General features: G+C 44.3%; 2 long non-coding RNA genes across 2 annotated transcripts in view; one reads left to right on the forward strand and one right to left on the reverse strand.

Moving 5' to 3' along the window:
• The window catches only part of LOC111935085 (uncharacterized), a 79,082-nt gene that overhangs the window by 51,976 nt on the left and 11,822 nt on the right, over positions 1-15,284 (forward strand). The window contains exons 13-15 of the long non-coding RNA XR_015274777.1: positions 3,969-4,021; positions 8,065-8,120; positions 9,092-9,182. This is a non-coding gene — a long non-coding RNA (uncharacterized LOC111935085). The remainder of the gene's footprint in view (positions 1-3,968; positions 4,022-8,064; positions 8,121-9,091; positions 9,183-15,284) is intronic.
• Positions 650-11,233, reverse strand: LOC147651003 (uncharacterized). Its single transcript, XR_015274779.1, has 3 exons — positions 11,198-11,233; positions 7,707-7,891; positions 650-2,792 (listed from the first exon to the last, which is right to left on the reverse strand). It is a non-coding gene; the product is annotated as an uncharacterized LOC147651003 (long non-coding RNA).

Genomic DNA, 15,284 nt, shown 5'->3' on the forward strand with positions numbered 1-15,284 from the left:
AGATGGAAAATTTGATGGAGGTACTGGGTTTTACTTCCTTTTTCCAGTCAACAGACAATACATGCACATAATGTGACTGCACTTTGGTAAATACAGCAGCAATTTTACAAGGATGGCTTTTAGAACAGTTGCTGACATGAGCTAAAATGACTAGGAATTACCATCCAGAAGTGGATGTAAAATTATCAGACTTCAAGTAACTCAGGAGATACCCTGTCCTATAATACAATGGTACTTTTTTCAAAAAATGCATCCTTCTTCTCACTGCCCTTTATTCTTCACCCCACCCTCTTTCTCTCATTTAAAACACAAATTTACATCTGTTCAGTTCCCTCTCTCTGTTGCCCACAGCCTCTTTTATTTTCACAGCAGCTTGGAAATGCAGATTTTGTGACTAAGAGCTAGAGAGACACACCTTGTTACAGCAATGTATCTGGGCTGTGGCTCCCTCCTCTCACCAGCTCTGGGGTTCACTGGATGCTGCTCTGAGCCTGTTCAGGATGCTGAGCAGAAAAATGAAAGCAATTTTTGGTTTCCATAGGTTTTATGGCCAGCTCAGTGTATTGAGGCAGCTCTTTACAGGGTGAAGTGAAAAGGAGGGGAAAAGAGGGAGCCCAAGTAGGAGAGTGTGCTCAGCAGAGAGATTGGCTGGGGATGCTGCAGAGCTGCTGCTCTCCAACCCTGTTCCTTTAACGCTGGTGCATTATATATCTTGTATGGATGCTTGTTCTGGTTCTTATTCAATGTATTGACCAGAAAATGCTGTTTTAACTGCAGCTCTTCCCTTAATCCCATCCCAGCAATACAGCATACCTGTGTGGTATCTGTATTTAAAGCCCATTTAATTTCAGCCTTCTGTATGCAGGACTATTTTGACAGAGCTGGGGAAGTAATGACACAAACAGTGATAGCACAAATAGTTGTGCTGGCAGATCAGAAGAGGTGGCAACCTCTGGATGAGAGCCATGAAAAGCAGCTGTGGACAGACAACTCCACACAGAGTTTGGCTGCAGCTGGAACAGGATGCACAGCCTAGAGCTTCAGTCACCATTCTACCAGGTCAAAGAAAGGGGAAGAGTGAATCAGTCCAGAAAAAATGAAAACTATTCTGAATGCTGGCTCATAAAATTAAAGGCAACTTTTAAAATCACAGCAAAAAAAAATATTTGGCTAATCTTCTACCACTCTCTTATTTCTGTGTACTGGTGTACACCTGGTGTAATTCCCATCCCAGATGAAAGCAGAAATACCAGGATACACAAGTAATTGTTGGTACTGTAGCTCTTCAGGTCAGGAAGAAGTAGTGGGGATTTCTCATGAATTATCCTACCAGTTTCTACAAGTGTGTCTGTACAGCCTTGAGTGTCTCTGCCTCTTCTAGAGCAGACACTGTAAGGCACCAGCAATAGCACCATTTCTGGTTGTGACTCAGTACAATTTGGCTGCAACATCTCAGATGCCTCATCCCATGAGCTCTGGAGCTCTCCACACATTGCTTTGTGTCCAAGTGAGCATTTAGTGGAAAGAGAAAGTAAAGTGAAAGGGTAGCACCCTCTGTGACACAGAGCAAGAAATGAAGGCAGGACTGAGAGAGACTAAAAATGCTGTATGGTGTCAATTCTCAATCATTATAACAGCCCTCAGGAGAGCTGCTACAAAGCAGAATAGCTTGTAACAGCCATATGGGGCCAGAGCCAGAGCAAGGAAGGTATCAGCCAGCTCTGTCCCCATCACAGAACTGAAGCTTAGCGTGACTTGGATTTGTTTTCTCTCTCGGCAATGGGGATCTACGGATGCCAGATGATTAGGGCTCTTAGCAAAAAATGTGAAGTAGAAGTATCACATAACCCTGCAATCTGCTCACCTTTCATCCAGAGATTACTTTCTCTTTTAGATCCTTCTTCTGTCCCATGTGGATGGAGCATTCACTTCTGCAGAGTATTGGCAATGTGATGCCATGCTCATGCAGGCCTGGAGGAACCTCGGTTTTTCCAGTACCACCATCAGGATGCAAACGTGACCTTTTGCTGCAGCCAGACCTGCCCATAATCCTCAGGTCACTGGTGACAGAATGCCTGACATCCACATATTGCCTACAAACATTCCAGGAAATCTCTCTGAGGCAAAGCCCCTTTGGCCATGCGCTGCTATGTGAGGCAGCCTCCATCTCTTTGCATTTCAATCCCATCCATCTACAGCCAATCATCTGGGAATCTTGTCACTTGCATGAAGTCTGTGCTCCATAATTACAAGGGCCAAACTAAGGTCTTTAAATGGTTTGTGAGGTGATTCAGGTGATGAGGATGTGACCTAAGGTATCAAAAGTTCCAGCAATAAAGGGGCATCATGTTAGCTAATCCCCTTCAGGGGCTGGTATGTGGCAAGCACTGGAATGCACCACTTTTTTCCCTCTGGCTTGATATAACTACTTTCAGTGTTATTTAAAGCTCTGACTAATCACAGGCAATGGCCAGGTTTATAATGCAACAGTGTGTAGCCTGGAGCAAATTCTGACATAATTACACTGTATAAATTCCCCCATTAGAAATGACACTGCATTGGCATTGTGTAAGAAGCAGCCATGGTCCAGTCAACTGGCTCTGTGAAAATCTGTCTGAAATTGTTTACCCTGTTGATATCTTATTGACACTTCTTACAATGATGAGACTGTTACATGACAGCAAATGGAAGCTAAAGGCTGAAGCGTCTCTCCTTCCCTTGTGATGGCTTCAACTGTGGTTCTTTTTTTGCCTGGTTTTCTCTGGGTGAGGCCTTGCTCAGTTCTGATCACTCTGAAGTAGAAAAAGAAGCATGTGGTTATGGTACAAATCACAAAAGCCCATAGAAATCCTGACTGGGGTTGCATCATCTGCTTCAAGGAGCAATTACTCCCCTAGGTCCTATCCCTTCACTGCAGTGGGATTATGGGCCATATTAGGATTTGTTCCGACCTGGCATTGCCTTGCTCCATGGCAGGGTAGCGAGAGCCAAGCTGCTCTCCTGCTGGTTTTAGCTCATGCCAGTGGAGCAGCAGGGTGTTGTGAAGGGCTAATTTGTCAGATCCTGGTATGTTGCTTTGCAAAATGACTAGATGATATATTTGTTTCCCACTGCAGTGTCAGGACTGTGGCACATTTGGACAGCCTGGGAAGAGGGAGACTGCACCCTTGCTTGGGAGGACAATGATAGAACCCTCAAGACTGTGGCCAATGCCATTTGGGCAAAGGAAACCAAACAGATTTCCAGTTTTGGAGCACTGATTCAATGTAGGTCAAGGAAGGATTTTGACCTTTTCGGCCATTATCTTACATAAGGATCACAAAATTAAAAATAATAATCCAAATAAATTAAATGAATATTGGTTATAAAAACAAAACCTTGTAGAGAACTTCAAAACAGTTTTATCATCTCCCTGAGGAAGGTTCAGGAGGGACCCACTGAAAATGTATCTTAAACAACAGGCTTTCTAGCAGCAGAACAGCAACAAATGTTCAGAGGTTGGGATAGGGCAGTATGATTCCAGCCTCCCTCTAATCTGGGAGACCTGAGCTAATTTCAAGTATGGGGAATGGTATCTGGAGCTTTTTCAGATCTTCAGTTTTAAGTTGGCTCAGGAGACCAGCAGGTCTCCGAAACTGGCAAACTTAAGAAATAAATGGAGGGTTTTTTTAGTTATAACTGGAAAAAAAAAAAAATCCTACCTGTAGAGGATTATCCCTTGCAGTATGTTGTCTATACCAGTTAATTTACAAAATCCCAATGACTGAGTTTCGTTGTGAAGTGAGAAAGACTATTCTTTAAGGGATGTATTGACACAACTATTTGGGAATCTTTTGGGCTTGATGCAATACAAGTAACATTGTTGGCATATGACCATTTTTCCATTTTCTAAGATATGAACTCATTAACCCCCCACCCCAAAATCTGAGGCAATACTGCCTGTCTTTTGTTTGTTTGTTTGTTTTCAGCATCATCAGGAAAGCTGTGATCTGGATGCCCCACACAGTCTCCTTCTTAAGCAGTAAGTAATGCCTCTAAGAGATTCTTCCTATTGGTATTCAGAGGCTGGAGCAAAGTACTGAGATGGTGTTGGAGATGGTTATGGAGACAGTCCCCTGCTGGTGTTTCCACACTGAGCTGGGTCCCTATGGGAATACAGTGTTTTCCCCAGTCCCCGCCTCTCTGGGGTGCATGCCCTTGCCTGGGCCAACACCAGCATGGAAGAAGTTAGCACTGCTGTTCCCTGTGGCAAACCAAGCTGTGGCTAAAGCAGTATTTGGATACCCTGGGCTGCCAATTCAGAACTTTCCTAAAACCAGCAGTAAAACTTGCCTCCGATTCCTTTTTAGGAAAAGAAGGCTGTAATATAAAGTCCCATTTTCTAGGTGTTAGCAGTTTACAACCCACACCATTAAAAGCAACATTCTGTGTCTAACTTAACGTTTGGTCTTCAGGAACAGCTAGGAGGAAAAGAGAAGGTTCCCTGTTTGTTCTACAAAATAGAAAAGTGGTTGCTTTCTATACTGTAAATATGCATTAGAAAGCTCTTATAGGCTCGTGCTGGGGATTTGATGTTTTTAACTGACTACATTCCTTACATTTTTGTATAACTGCCAAGAAAGCTAAATAAAATGGCTTTTTTAGTGTTTTCTCTAAGAATAGCCCAGCTTCTTTGTAAATATAGCAAAGGAATTGTTGATAATAATTCTTTGGGAGAATAACTGGTGTTATTGATGTTAAAAGTAGAAAGATTGCTGTTTCTCTGTCTCAGAAACAGAGCTAACCAAGTAGGCTGGGTCTTCAGAAAGCCTGAGCATTCCTTGGCCAGTTACTGAACTTAGACTGGTTTCATTCCTGTGCCAGAAGGTGTAGAATCAGAGAAGACCAGCACTGAAACTCAAGTAGAAACAAAAAACCCAAACACTAAGATTTGCATTTTCTTTCAGGATGCAAAACTGGACTTTTTCCTCCTTGTTTGCATTTCTCCATTTGCAGATGGTTTTGCCTTCTGCCAATTTACCCTGAAAAACCGGGGTTACTTTACTCAGTTTGATTCAAATGTGCATAATTAACACTCGGGCACCCTTAAACCTCTGCAGTGTTAGGGAAAGTCCCACCCTCCTGAGATATCAGCATGCAAAGACCGACATTCTCAAGCTGAGCCAAAGTTTAGACTACAGAACCCTGGCTTGATTGGCACCCATCATATATATGCCAAGGCCTTAGATGTGTTTTGTAATGCCATGCAATAAACTGGTGGTAAAACCAGGATAGCAGCATGAGAATTTGAACCAGCCTGTGCCATGCTTTGACTGATAAACATTCCTGCCATCCAATTTTGCAAGAAGGTGGAAGGCTCTTAATCCACTTGTATGTCACTTCCAGGGGGAAAAAAGCTACAATTATTTTTTTAGGGTTGACTGAAAGCATCTGTCTTCCCTGCAGTTGAGAAAACCCCTCACAAAGGCTCCCTGTCATTAACCAGACCTGCCCTTCAGCTGAGCATGCAGAGATTTGGTGCTTGTTCAGCCCAGCTTCATCAGGGCTGGTATCCCTCGTCAGGATTATTTTTCAAAACAGAGACTCAGTGGGGCCAGGCTGTAGCACACAGTGCCCAGACACTTGCCTTCTGTTTGCACTGAGTCTGCTTCCTCCCAGCTTCCCCAGTTGCTCCCTACCTTTGCCATAAAAGCTGTTCAATGGTTGTTCCTGATTCACCTTTGTCAGTACCACACAGCATTTTGTAGCCTTCTATGGTCATTTACTCTCTCATTTACTTTCCAGACTGAAATGCCCCAGTCTCTAGGTATTCCTCATACAGGTATAGTAGGTTAAAAGAGGGAAATTTTAGGAAAAGCAGTAAGTGCTCAGTGCTGTGATGATTGGCTTTTTTCATCTATTGTCAGTTTGGTTACCTGCTCTTTCTGTCTCTGAGATTTCCACTGTGCCAGATGGCAATTGAGGGCAAGTATCCTGGCATCTTTTGAGCCAAAGAAAGGTTCTGTGTTTTACCTTCAAGACTGTGCTTGTGCCACAGCTTTGATGATATCCAAAGCCACAATATCTCAAGTAGAACAAAATTCATGCAATCTGTAAGGGAAAGGCTTCTCATCACCTCTACAAGTGACTTGTGAATGTGAGGTGGTGAAGGATGGAAGGCAGAGTTCCCACCCAATAAGGACTTTCAAATTTAAAAAGTTAAAACAGCTCCTAGTGGTCCCTGTATCTCCCAATTAAAGCAAATAAAAGCCCAACTAACTGAAAACCAACACCACCAAAACCTACTTTGTTTTTACCAAGATTGAGAGATGACACAAAGGCTGACTACAGCATTAATGAGCTTGTCTGTGGTTTAGAAAGATTCAGATCCTTCTACTGTTGTTTCGAGTATGCATCTGGGCTGATGGCTGTTCTGCCTGTGTTCTTAGATTTCTAGTAGTTACCACTACTGCTTCCAAATTTGGGTGGATTTTACCAGGTAGGACTTTGTTTGAGTCTAAATAGCAGCTAATTTAGCAGGCTCATGGAACTTCAATTCTAAATGAGGACAGAATTATGAAAACTGATTGTCCTATGAGATTCCTGTCATTCAAAGTCAAATTCACATGCTGAACTTTGTCTATTCCTTTTGCTACTCTTTGGAAAAGTCTGAGCATAAGTCTGGGATAAGGACAGTGTGGAGCAGAATGACAGCAGAATAGGTTAAACACTCCAGATGTGCTCAAATTGGGGTTAAGGCGAGACCCCAACCTGGGATCCAAACCACTTTATGATTTCTGCATAACTGGATAATTGAGCAGTAATGGGATGCAGAGTGTTTGCATGTTGGTCTGCCCAGGAGAGGCACAGCTTCTTTTAAGTTGCCTGGACTACAGGCCCCAAAAGATCTTGTACTAACTATAGGATAAAATATCTATTGCCTCCCTGAATCCCTCCATGTGCCTGAGTTAGAGGGATGTGAGTGAGGGCTGAGTTCCCAGAGTGGGTGCAGGGAGCACAGTGTGAGAGCGTGCGATGCTGTTCAGAAACATGGCTTAAGGTCAGACTCCACTCTAAAGCTTCCCCAGAATCCCAAATCCTCTTTTTATATGAGTTTCACTCAAACACAAACAATTAAAGAATTTCATCTTCTCTTACTACGGTGGGAAAGCTTGGATGCTTCTCTGGTCTCTTAACTTTATTAAACAGCCCCAGAGTGTTCTCTAGATGAGGGTCCTGCCTGGCTTCAGACATCCCAAATCTTTGTGTTTGCTGTGGATAAGTTGGTCTCTGATGCCAACTGGCAGCAGAGAAGAGAAATAACACAGCCTGTTGCAAAGAATTAAAAAATTGAGGGGCAGCTACAAGCCTGGGGTCTGCCCATATGATTGGAATGATTTGACAAGGACCCCCATCAATGGCAGCATTTCAGAGACCTCAGCATGGGCCATTGCACATCTCCACTATCTGTGTCCTTTCATGTTTCCCTTCCTAAAGACAGCACCAGCCGGCTTTAGAGCTTAAGCACCATATGTTCTGACCCCTGCCTGGAGCACAGGGAGGTGCTTTTTGTAGTTTTAATTTTGGAATTTGCCCCATTAATAGGCAAGGTCTGGTGGAATGGAGAGAAACATTCCTCTTGGGCTAGATTGCTCTGGTCTCCAGCAGCTCTCTCATCACCAGGGGTTTGTTAAAGCATGCAGTATGCTAACATCCTGCCAGCTCACCTTTCGTAAACTGCCTCAAAAGCATTAGTCCCACCAGTGCAAATAAGGTGTCTGCCACATGTCTGCTCATTTCTTCCTGGTGCACTGAGGCAAAGCAGCCTTTCCTTGTCAGTCATTGACCAAAACTGTTGATTCTGGAACAACTAACTTGCTGGTTGTAGAGGATGCCAAAAACCTCTTGAAAGCTGGAAGGCAAAGGTGTTCTCTTATTAAATTAACTAAGCTCTAGAATGAATTTTCCTGAGAGCTTATTTGATATCTGGAATAGAAATGGCTTTCCTTCTCCAACTCCAGCTACTCAACACTCCAAGTCACATCCAGAGAGCCTTTAGACGCATTTCTCTTCTCTCCTCTCCAGACTACAACATTGGAGTTCCACTGCATTTATTTCTAGACAACTGACAAATATTCCAGGTGAGTCCAACTTGAATTTGCTTGCTGAGTTAGTGTAGTGGGCTTAGTTCAGTCTAGGGAGAATTGAGCAGTTGGAGGGTATTTTCTGGTCTATCAGACACTTACATCAGGGCTAAGCTGGAGGAAGTTTGGTCCAGTTTGGTTAAACTGTTAAAATTGTGGCCAGTTCCTGAACTGCTTGTTAAAGCTCAGGCCTGGTACATCCCACTCTATGTAGGTGTTTTCCAGGGAGTCCCCCCTGTTCTGTTTAACAGACAGTTCCCCCCCTTTCCATTCTCCAAGAGCAGGCTGAGAGGGATTTCTGGGTAGCTCCAGGCCCCTGGATCACCCAGGTACCTCACGACCTCCCTGCCTCCCAAGAGAAATACAGCTGTGCCAAAGGAAAGTGCAGCCCAACATCTGCACAAGCCCAAAGCAGCATGGACCTGTCATTGCTAAATGTAGTCACAGGTTCTGTGGCTGAGGAAGGACCTTGCACTGCAATGCACACATAGAGAGCAACCCCATGATGAAAGAGGCTTTTAAAAAACAAATCATATTGAGAGGAGTGGTAAGCCCAGCTCCATCTGTATCTAAAGACATAGATCCTGGTGCTACTGATAAACTGCTGGAGTGAGACCCTAATGCCCTTTGGCTCCTGTAGGAAATAGGACCTCTACTAACATATGTAAATAAATATCCCCCTGTGTCTTTACACACTTAAATACCTTTGCAAACCTGGCTCCTTGCCTGTTTCCCATACTTGGCTACTGCTTCTTAATGTTTGCAGGGTAGCAGGAGCAAGAGCTCAGCTGTAATTTGGGGTTGTATTGTGCAAAGTGCTGCACAGGCACAGAACAAAAGACCTCTGACAGCTTCCCAGCACCCAGGTCTTTTTGTTTTAAAAACAACCTCCCCTGTTTTGTTTGTACGGTTTTTTTATCTTTTATTCATTATTTTCTTCTTTCCTTTATATTTCTGATGCCTCCAAGCTAGAATACCTTTGCTGAGCTCCTGACTGAGCCAGGCCAAGCCTGCCACATGGAAAGGACTTTTTACCTGTGTCCTGCTTATCTGCAAGTGGTAAGTGTGGCTGGAGTGAAGCTGCAAGGGTTGAAATGAAGGGTGTTGGGGTAATACTGCACAATAAAGTTTGTGTTTCAAGATTGCCACTGGGATTAGGGAACATGAGCACTGCTGGAATAAAAAGCAAAAGTTTAGACCACAGAGAACTGAGCAGATGCAAACATGTGATACAAAACTGAAAAACTGTACTCCAAGAGAGGCAAATGCACTCCAGCTGTGCCTGGAGTGGGTGGGTCATGCTTTTCCTGTGCCCAGGCTGTTTATTCGACAGCAACTACCAGGATGGGATTTCCTCCAGGTTTACATCAAGGAGCATGTCATGTCTCTTGACCCTTAACTAGGAAAAAGTTACTGTATTAATAATCAACCAACCTGGGGTTCCAGACTGAGTGACAATTTGCATCCATCCCAAACTTACATAAACCTAAACCACCATAAGTTAAAGAAAAACTTCTTGAGCTGGTGTTTCCTGTGAAATCTCAATAGAAGAAGTGTGTCTTCTGGGTGCTTTGATGCATTTCAGGTTCATTTTGGGGCTCTGTAATTCATGGCAGCTGGTTCTCTGATTATTTTATATTAAGGACCAACTTCCAGTAACATCAGTGGGAGCAGGATTTCAGTTCTAAAGCTATTATTAACTAATGCAGCACAACAATGCCTGGCTTTCGTTCTGTTTTGTTTTCTCCCAGGGTCGGAACGTGTGTGTATCCCATTAACTCTGTCCTCACTGCTCTCAAGATGTTCCGCACAAATGATTTTATTTTTTTTGTAAAAAAATATATTTTACTAGGCAGTTTTATGAGAACTGACAAAATGCCTCGTAAATAACCCAGCAGGAAATATGGGGTAAATAAAATTTTTACAACTTTATCATAAACCTGAGAAGTCTTTGGTTCCTTTTCGAATGGAATGAGCAAGGTATTTCATTAAAGGAAAAGACATGCTCTCTAAAGCCCAACAATTATAGACACAATGCCTTTTTAACCTGCAATTCAGTCAAACAGGTTTGGTGGCAGTGGAAAATGTTAAAGGCCCTGTTTTGACACTTTGGGTCATGCTCCCCACAGATCAATTTGTGCTGTAGGTTCCCTACACAGCAGAGCTGGAAAACTGGTGCGTGCCTGACCTGTCCCCAAACCCAGGACCTCTAAGGAAACACGTATCTGGGAGAACCTGCTCAGGACAGGCTGCCTTTGTACATCTCCGTGTATGGGGCTGTGTCTGGGCCCCTAAGTGCAAAGGGAATGCAAACAAATATGATCCTCAGGTCTTCAGCTCAAGCCTGAAATGCAAAGATTTGGTCAAAGACCAAGAGTCTGAAATAGAAATGCTTGGAACAAGCCTCAGTCCTTGAACTTTGTGTGAAGGGGGAATTCAGATCTCAGAAGGAGGATCTTTGAGTGTGATATTTTGGTATGGTGGGAAGACAGGAGGGGGTGTCACTTTTAAGTTCTTTTCACATGTAAAAACTCATATTGACATCCATGACTATTTTCTACTTACAGTGAAACAGATACTGGGCAAAATACAATCTGTTCCTGGGTGCATAAAAGGTAGGGAAACTATCTTCCAAAAGAAGTGAAAAGGTGCCATTGTAGGCCTGCATGGTCTGATGAAATACCAGATGAGGTGATCTATAGAGAAGGCCTTTGCCATTTCTCATGCCTCTTGTTATCTGATCCCCACCCTATTTGTGCCTCCAGCTTGGCTAAAAACTTGAGAGAGAGCAATCCTGAAAAGGCTGGGATTCACAGAAGCACTGGAGATGTTCAGATACCCTTGTTATCTTCCCTGCATTGACAGCAGACCAGAGGTGACAGCACCACCCAGGCCTCACCTTGCTGGCACCGCAGGCTGTACTCCACAGCCCTGCTCCCCACCTCTTCCCTGGGGCATTCTTGCATAAAGCCCACCACTCAGGGTGGGATGGGCCCCACCTTCCCTTGGAGGCACTGCTGCATTCCCTGCCTTCCCTCGCCGTCCCTCCCTGCTCCACAGCCCTTCCCACCTACCCACCACACTGCCTGGCTGCTCAGGACATCTGCGGCAACTTCCTACAGCAATGCCATGTGAGCAAAGCATCTAAAGCTTTGGCAGCTAAAATGCCATGTAAACAAAGAGGTAACTTCACCCCACTCCGCACCCCAAAGCTATTGTGATGCTGATTTTTTCAATGGCCACCGGCCACACTTTGGGAGCAGGACCCCTACAGCAGAGCCGGTACCAATGGGTACAGCCCTGCTGAGGACTCGGAGCCCCCGCTGCCTTCCAGGCCCAGTCAGGGTGTCCCCGGCAGATTTGCCTGTATAAGGCTCCAAAGTCTGGCATGTCGTCTGCAAAGCAGTGTAGAGAGACAATCACCACAGCCCTTTCCCTGAAGGAAACTCCGTCTTGGCACTAAACAGCACGGTGGCAGGCAGAGCACAGCCCTGGCAGGGCAGGCCGGGCTGCGTGCGGGGCTCTGGCCTCCCCCAGCAGGGGCTGACAGCATGTCAAGGGAAATTGGCTTTTCCGTGGGACACACTGCTTTAGTGAGAGCCCATATGTTCCTGAGTTATCTCTTCTGAATTCCCCCTATTATCCCAGTGCCTCTGTCACCACCCCCTGCCTCTACCCTCCACCGTGATGCAGAGGTTAAATAAAATATCATTTCCTTCTAATTTAGCCTTTGTCTTTGGCAATCAAAATGCCCTTCAGGCCCTTCCAGGTCAGAGTAGGACATGGGAAACCCCTTCCCAGGCATTTCACTGTAGATAATGTGGGTGATTCATGAGATCATTCAAAGCACTGCCTTCTGCTGTGGCTGCTGTTTTTGGTGATTGGGCTCTAACTCCTTTTCCTTCCCCACAACATCATCTCTCCTGGCCAAATTTTGCAAACCATGTCCTGGGAAACTGGCAGCCACAGGAGGAGAAGAAAAATAAGAGCAGGTTAGATCTGCTGCAGCAAAATCTCTGTGCATGGGAGAAAAATAGCTGTGTGAGTCCAGAGAGCAAGAGAATGCTGTCCCTGCTCTAGGAGGGACTGAGCCAGGGAAGCAGCAATACTTTGCAATTCTGCCACTCCTGTTTGAGCCCTTGAGTGCCAGAGTGGACAGAGAAAGTGGGAGGACTCGTGTTGTAATACTTCTGGGCAAATATAGCAAGAGATGGGGGAACATACCCAAATCTGTCTCTAGAAGCATCACCTGTGTGTTATTTGTTGAGGGTGCAATACAAAGCAGCGGCATACATTTTTATTTTTTTATAAAATCCAGTATTCTGTTCATCTTCCTGGAGACTCCCTCTAACATAACACCCGACAGAGATAATGCTGGTGGAAGAGCCAATGGTGAAAAAGGAATACCTATAAAGGACAGTATATAATTTATAATGGAGTGTTGTTATTTTAACCTTTCCTTCCTTGTTCAGTTTTATGTATTTGAGTTGAAAGTGCAGAGGCAGCAGGAAGATAGAGAGCATTAACTTCACCCTGTAACATGCAACATAGGTAAAAAGGGGGGAAGGCTGACTTGTTTTTGTCACTAGTGTGGTCTCCAAGTAGGATGAGTATGGGAGGACAGTCTCTAGTGCTGGTGTCCCACACATTTTTCTGGCTGTATTTGTCCATTTCTGTCATGGTTGAGTGAGCAAATGTGTGGCTGGGGCAGATATGATTGTCGTGTGTCCTAGGACTTGGCCCCAGGTATCTCCTCACTATCTGCTCTCAGCAGGAGATGCAGTAGGGATGCAGGAAAAAAACGGTGAGTAAAGGAGAAGATTTTAAAAAAGCACTGAATAAAGGACTGAAGGCACTGAGTAAAGGTTGTTTGTGTGCATCCATGATTTTCTACAGATTAAGAATCCTTAATTTTGTGGATGGAGCTGTAGGGAATTAGATCACAGAACCTTTTCAGAAATAGAATCTATCTACCATCTGTCTATCTGTCTGTCGGTCTATCTGTCTATCTGTCTATCTATCTATCTGTCTATCTATCTATCTATCTATCTATCTATCTATCTATCTATCTATCCATCCATCCATCCATCCATCCATCCATCCATCCATCCATTCACTTTAAAGCAGCAGCCTCCTAAAAATCTATTTAAAATATTTCCAAAAGCCAAGCTGGCAAGACATGAAAATCAGAGGGAGATAGCAGGGTGGGGAAAGTGCCTGAGAGGTGGGAATGGAGAACAAATGGTCCCCACCCCTGCAGTGGTCCCAGCCCCCATTCTCACCCTGCTAGCATCCCTCCCTTTGGTAAACAGAGACAGGCAGGTTTTCACCTTGCCTCCTCCAGAGGACCTGGCCCTTTGTTTCACTGCATGACTCCCTGGCAGATGGAAGGTGCCTGAGGGGTCTTGTTCAAGGAAAGGCTCCAGTATGCAAAATGAGCCCACAGGCAGAAAGGAGAGGGGTGGGTTTCCTCACCCACTTGGTGGAACAGTTTTTGTCTCCTGATGGTTCTGTTTTGACTTTGAGAAGACACAAGTAGTCTGTAGTTTTACTAAATGAGCCTTTTGTTTTAATAGGAGCTGTGGAAAACCTGGCATTTGGAGCCAAACTTTAGTTCTGTAGGGGGAGAGAGCCAAAATCCTGACGTCAGAATATTTAAAATATTTTAAATTCTTGCACAAAATTTCTTAGGAGGTGAGAATCTGACCCATAAATCAGTGTGATGCAAGCTTTGCAAAGTCCTAATAGTTGCCAATCCTTGCTTTCAACCCCAGGGGATTTACTTGTTTTTATTCTTGTTGCTCTCAGTGGAAGTAAGAGAGGCAGAGAGAGGAAATAGCCAAGCCAAGGAACAAGAGATGATGAGAAGCCCATAGTTAGTTGGTCAGTTAGTCTATCACTCAGTGCTGTGTTTTACCAGGTCTTCTTCCAAGGCCATTGCACCACATGTGTGGCCTAAGGTCGATGTATGTGCTTTCTTCATCCTCCTACAAAAAACAAAAAGCCAGGCTGAGGTATTACATCTCTGAAAACATATTGATTTATTGTAGGAAGTGTCAGCACTGCATGGGGAGATTCACTTCCACACCCAGCTCTGCTGTGATGGTAGCTCAGATCTGCCCCTGTGGATGGGCAGTCTCTGGGTTGAAACCAGTCACCAGCAATGGACCTGTTATGATGGTTTGGAGGTCTCAGACTGGCTGGTAACAGGAAGATGCCCACAGTGCTGTTGGCATGATTTGTCCCCTTGTTTCATTATTTTCCTTCCCTACTCTGACCTATTATTAACCGACCCACCTTCTACCTGGTGTTTCTGTTTCCCCTGATATATTTGTAAAAGGCCTCTTATTCTCCTTAATCCCTTTGGCTATAATTAACTCATTCTGCATTTTTGCTGCCCTTATCTTTTCCCTGCAAGCCTTAACTGACTGAATATTCTTGTTTGGTTGCCTCCCTGTTTTCCATTTCTACTAAAGGTTTCCTTTTTAATCCTTAGATCTCTAAACAGGCTCATTTCTTGCCTTTTTCTTCTTTATTTGCTCTTCTTTTCCTCTCCCACCTTGCTGTGTAAGGTAGACCCCATCTACCATACACACATCTCAGGATGTGTAGACCTCAGGACTGACTCACATGGCACATTACTTGCTCCACTTCTTAATTCACTTCAACTTATTCACCTCTTTCCTTTGGCACTATGCAATCTTTTTTTTTTGCAATGCTGGATTTACTCTTCCTTCTTTGGGAGATTCCTACCATCTCTGACAGTTCCTTTCTTTCACCTAATACCTTTTATTGTAGAGAAAACATGCAAAGTAAAATTTATTTATTTTCCAGAAAATATTATTTATGCAGGATTTATTTTTGACCCAGAAAACCAGAAGGGCTGATTGTGGACTCAGAGCTCTCCAGCAGTCTGTGGCTGTGGATCGGGGTGGTAAAAGCTCACAAGGGATGGTGCAGACCTGTTAACCATTGCCATGCTGAGACAGCCTGTACTGCCTGCTATTTTAGGGTGCAGAAGGAGCTTGGGCCACCCTCTCATTCCTCAGCCCACTACTACCACCTCCCTCAGGAGCAAGCACAGCGAGAGGATGATTTTACTGCTAACAAAGAGATATAACAAAGTGCAATCTCCAGCCATGCTTTCCCTCTCCCTCCCGA

This window comes from Cyanistes caeruleus, chromosome 11, assembly GCF_971803275.1.
Source record: "Cyanistes caeruleus chromosome 11, bCyaCae1.hap1.1, whole genome shotgun sequence".
Classification (NCBI taxonomy): Eukaryota; Metazoa; Chordata; class Aves; order Passeriformes; family Paridae; genus Cyanistes; species Cyanistes caeruleus.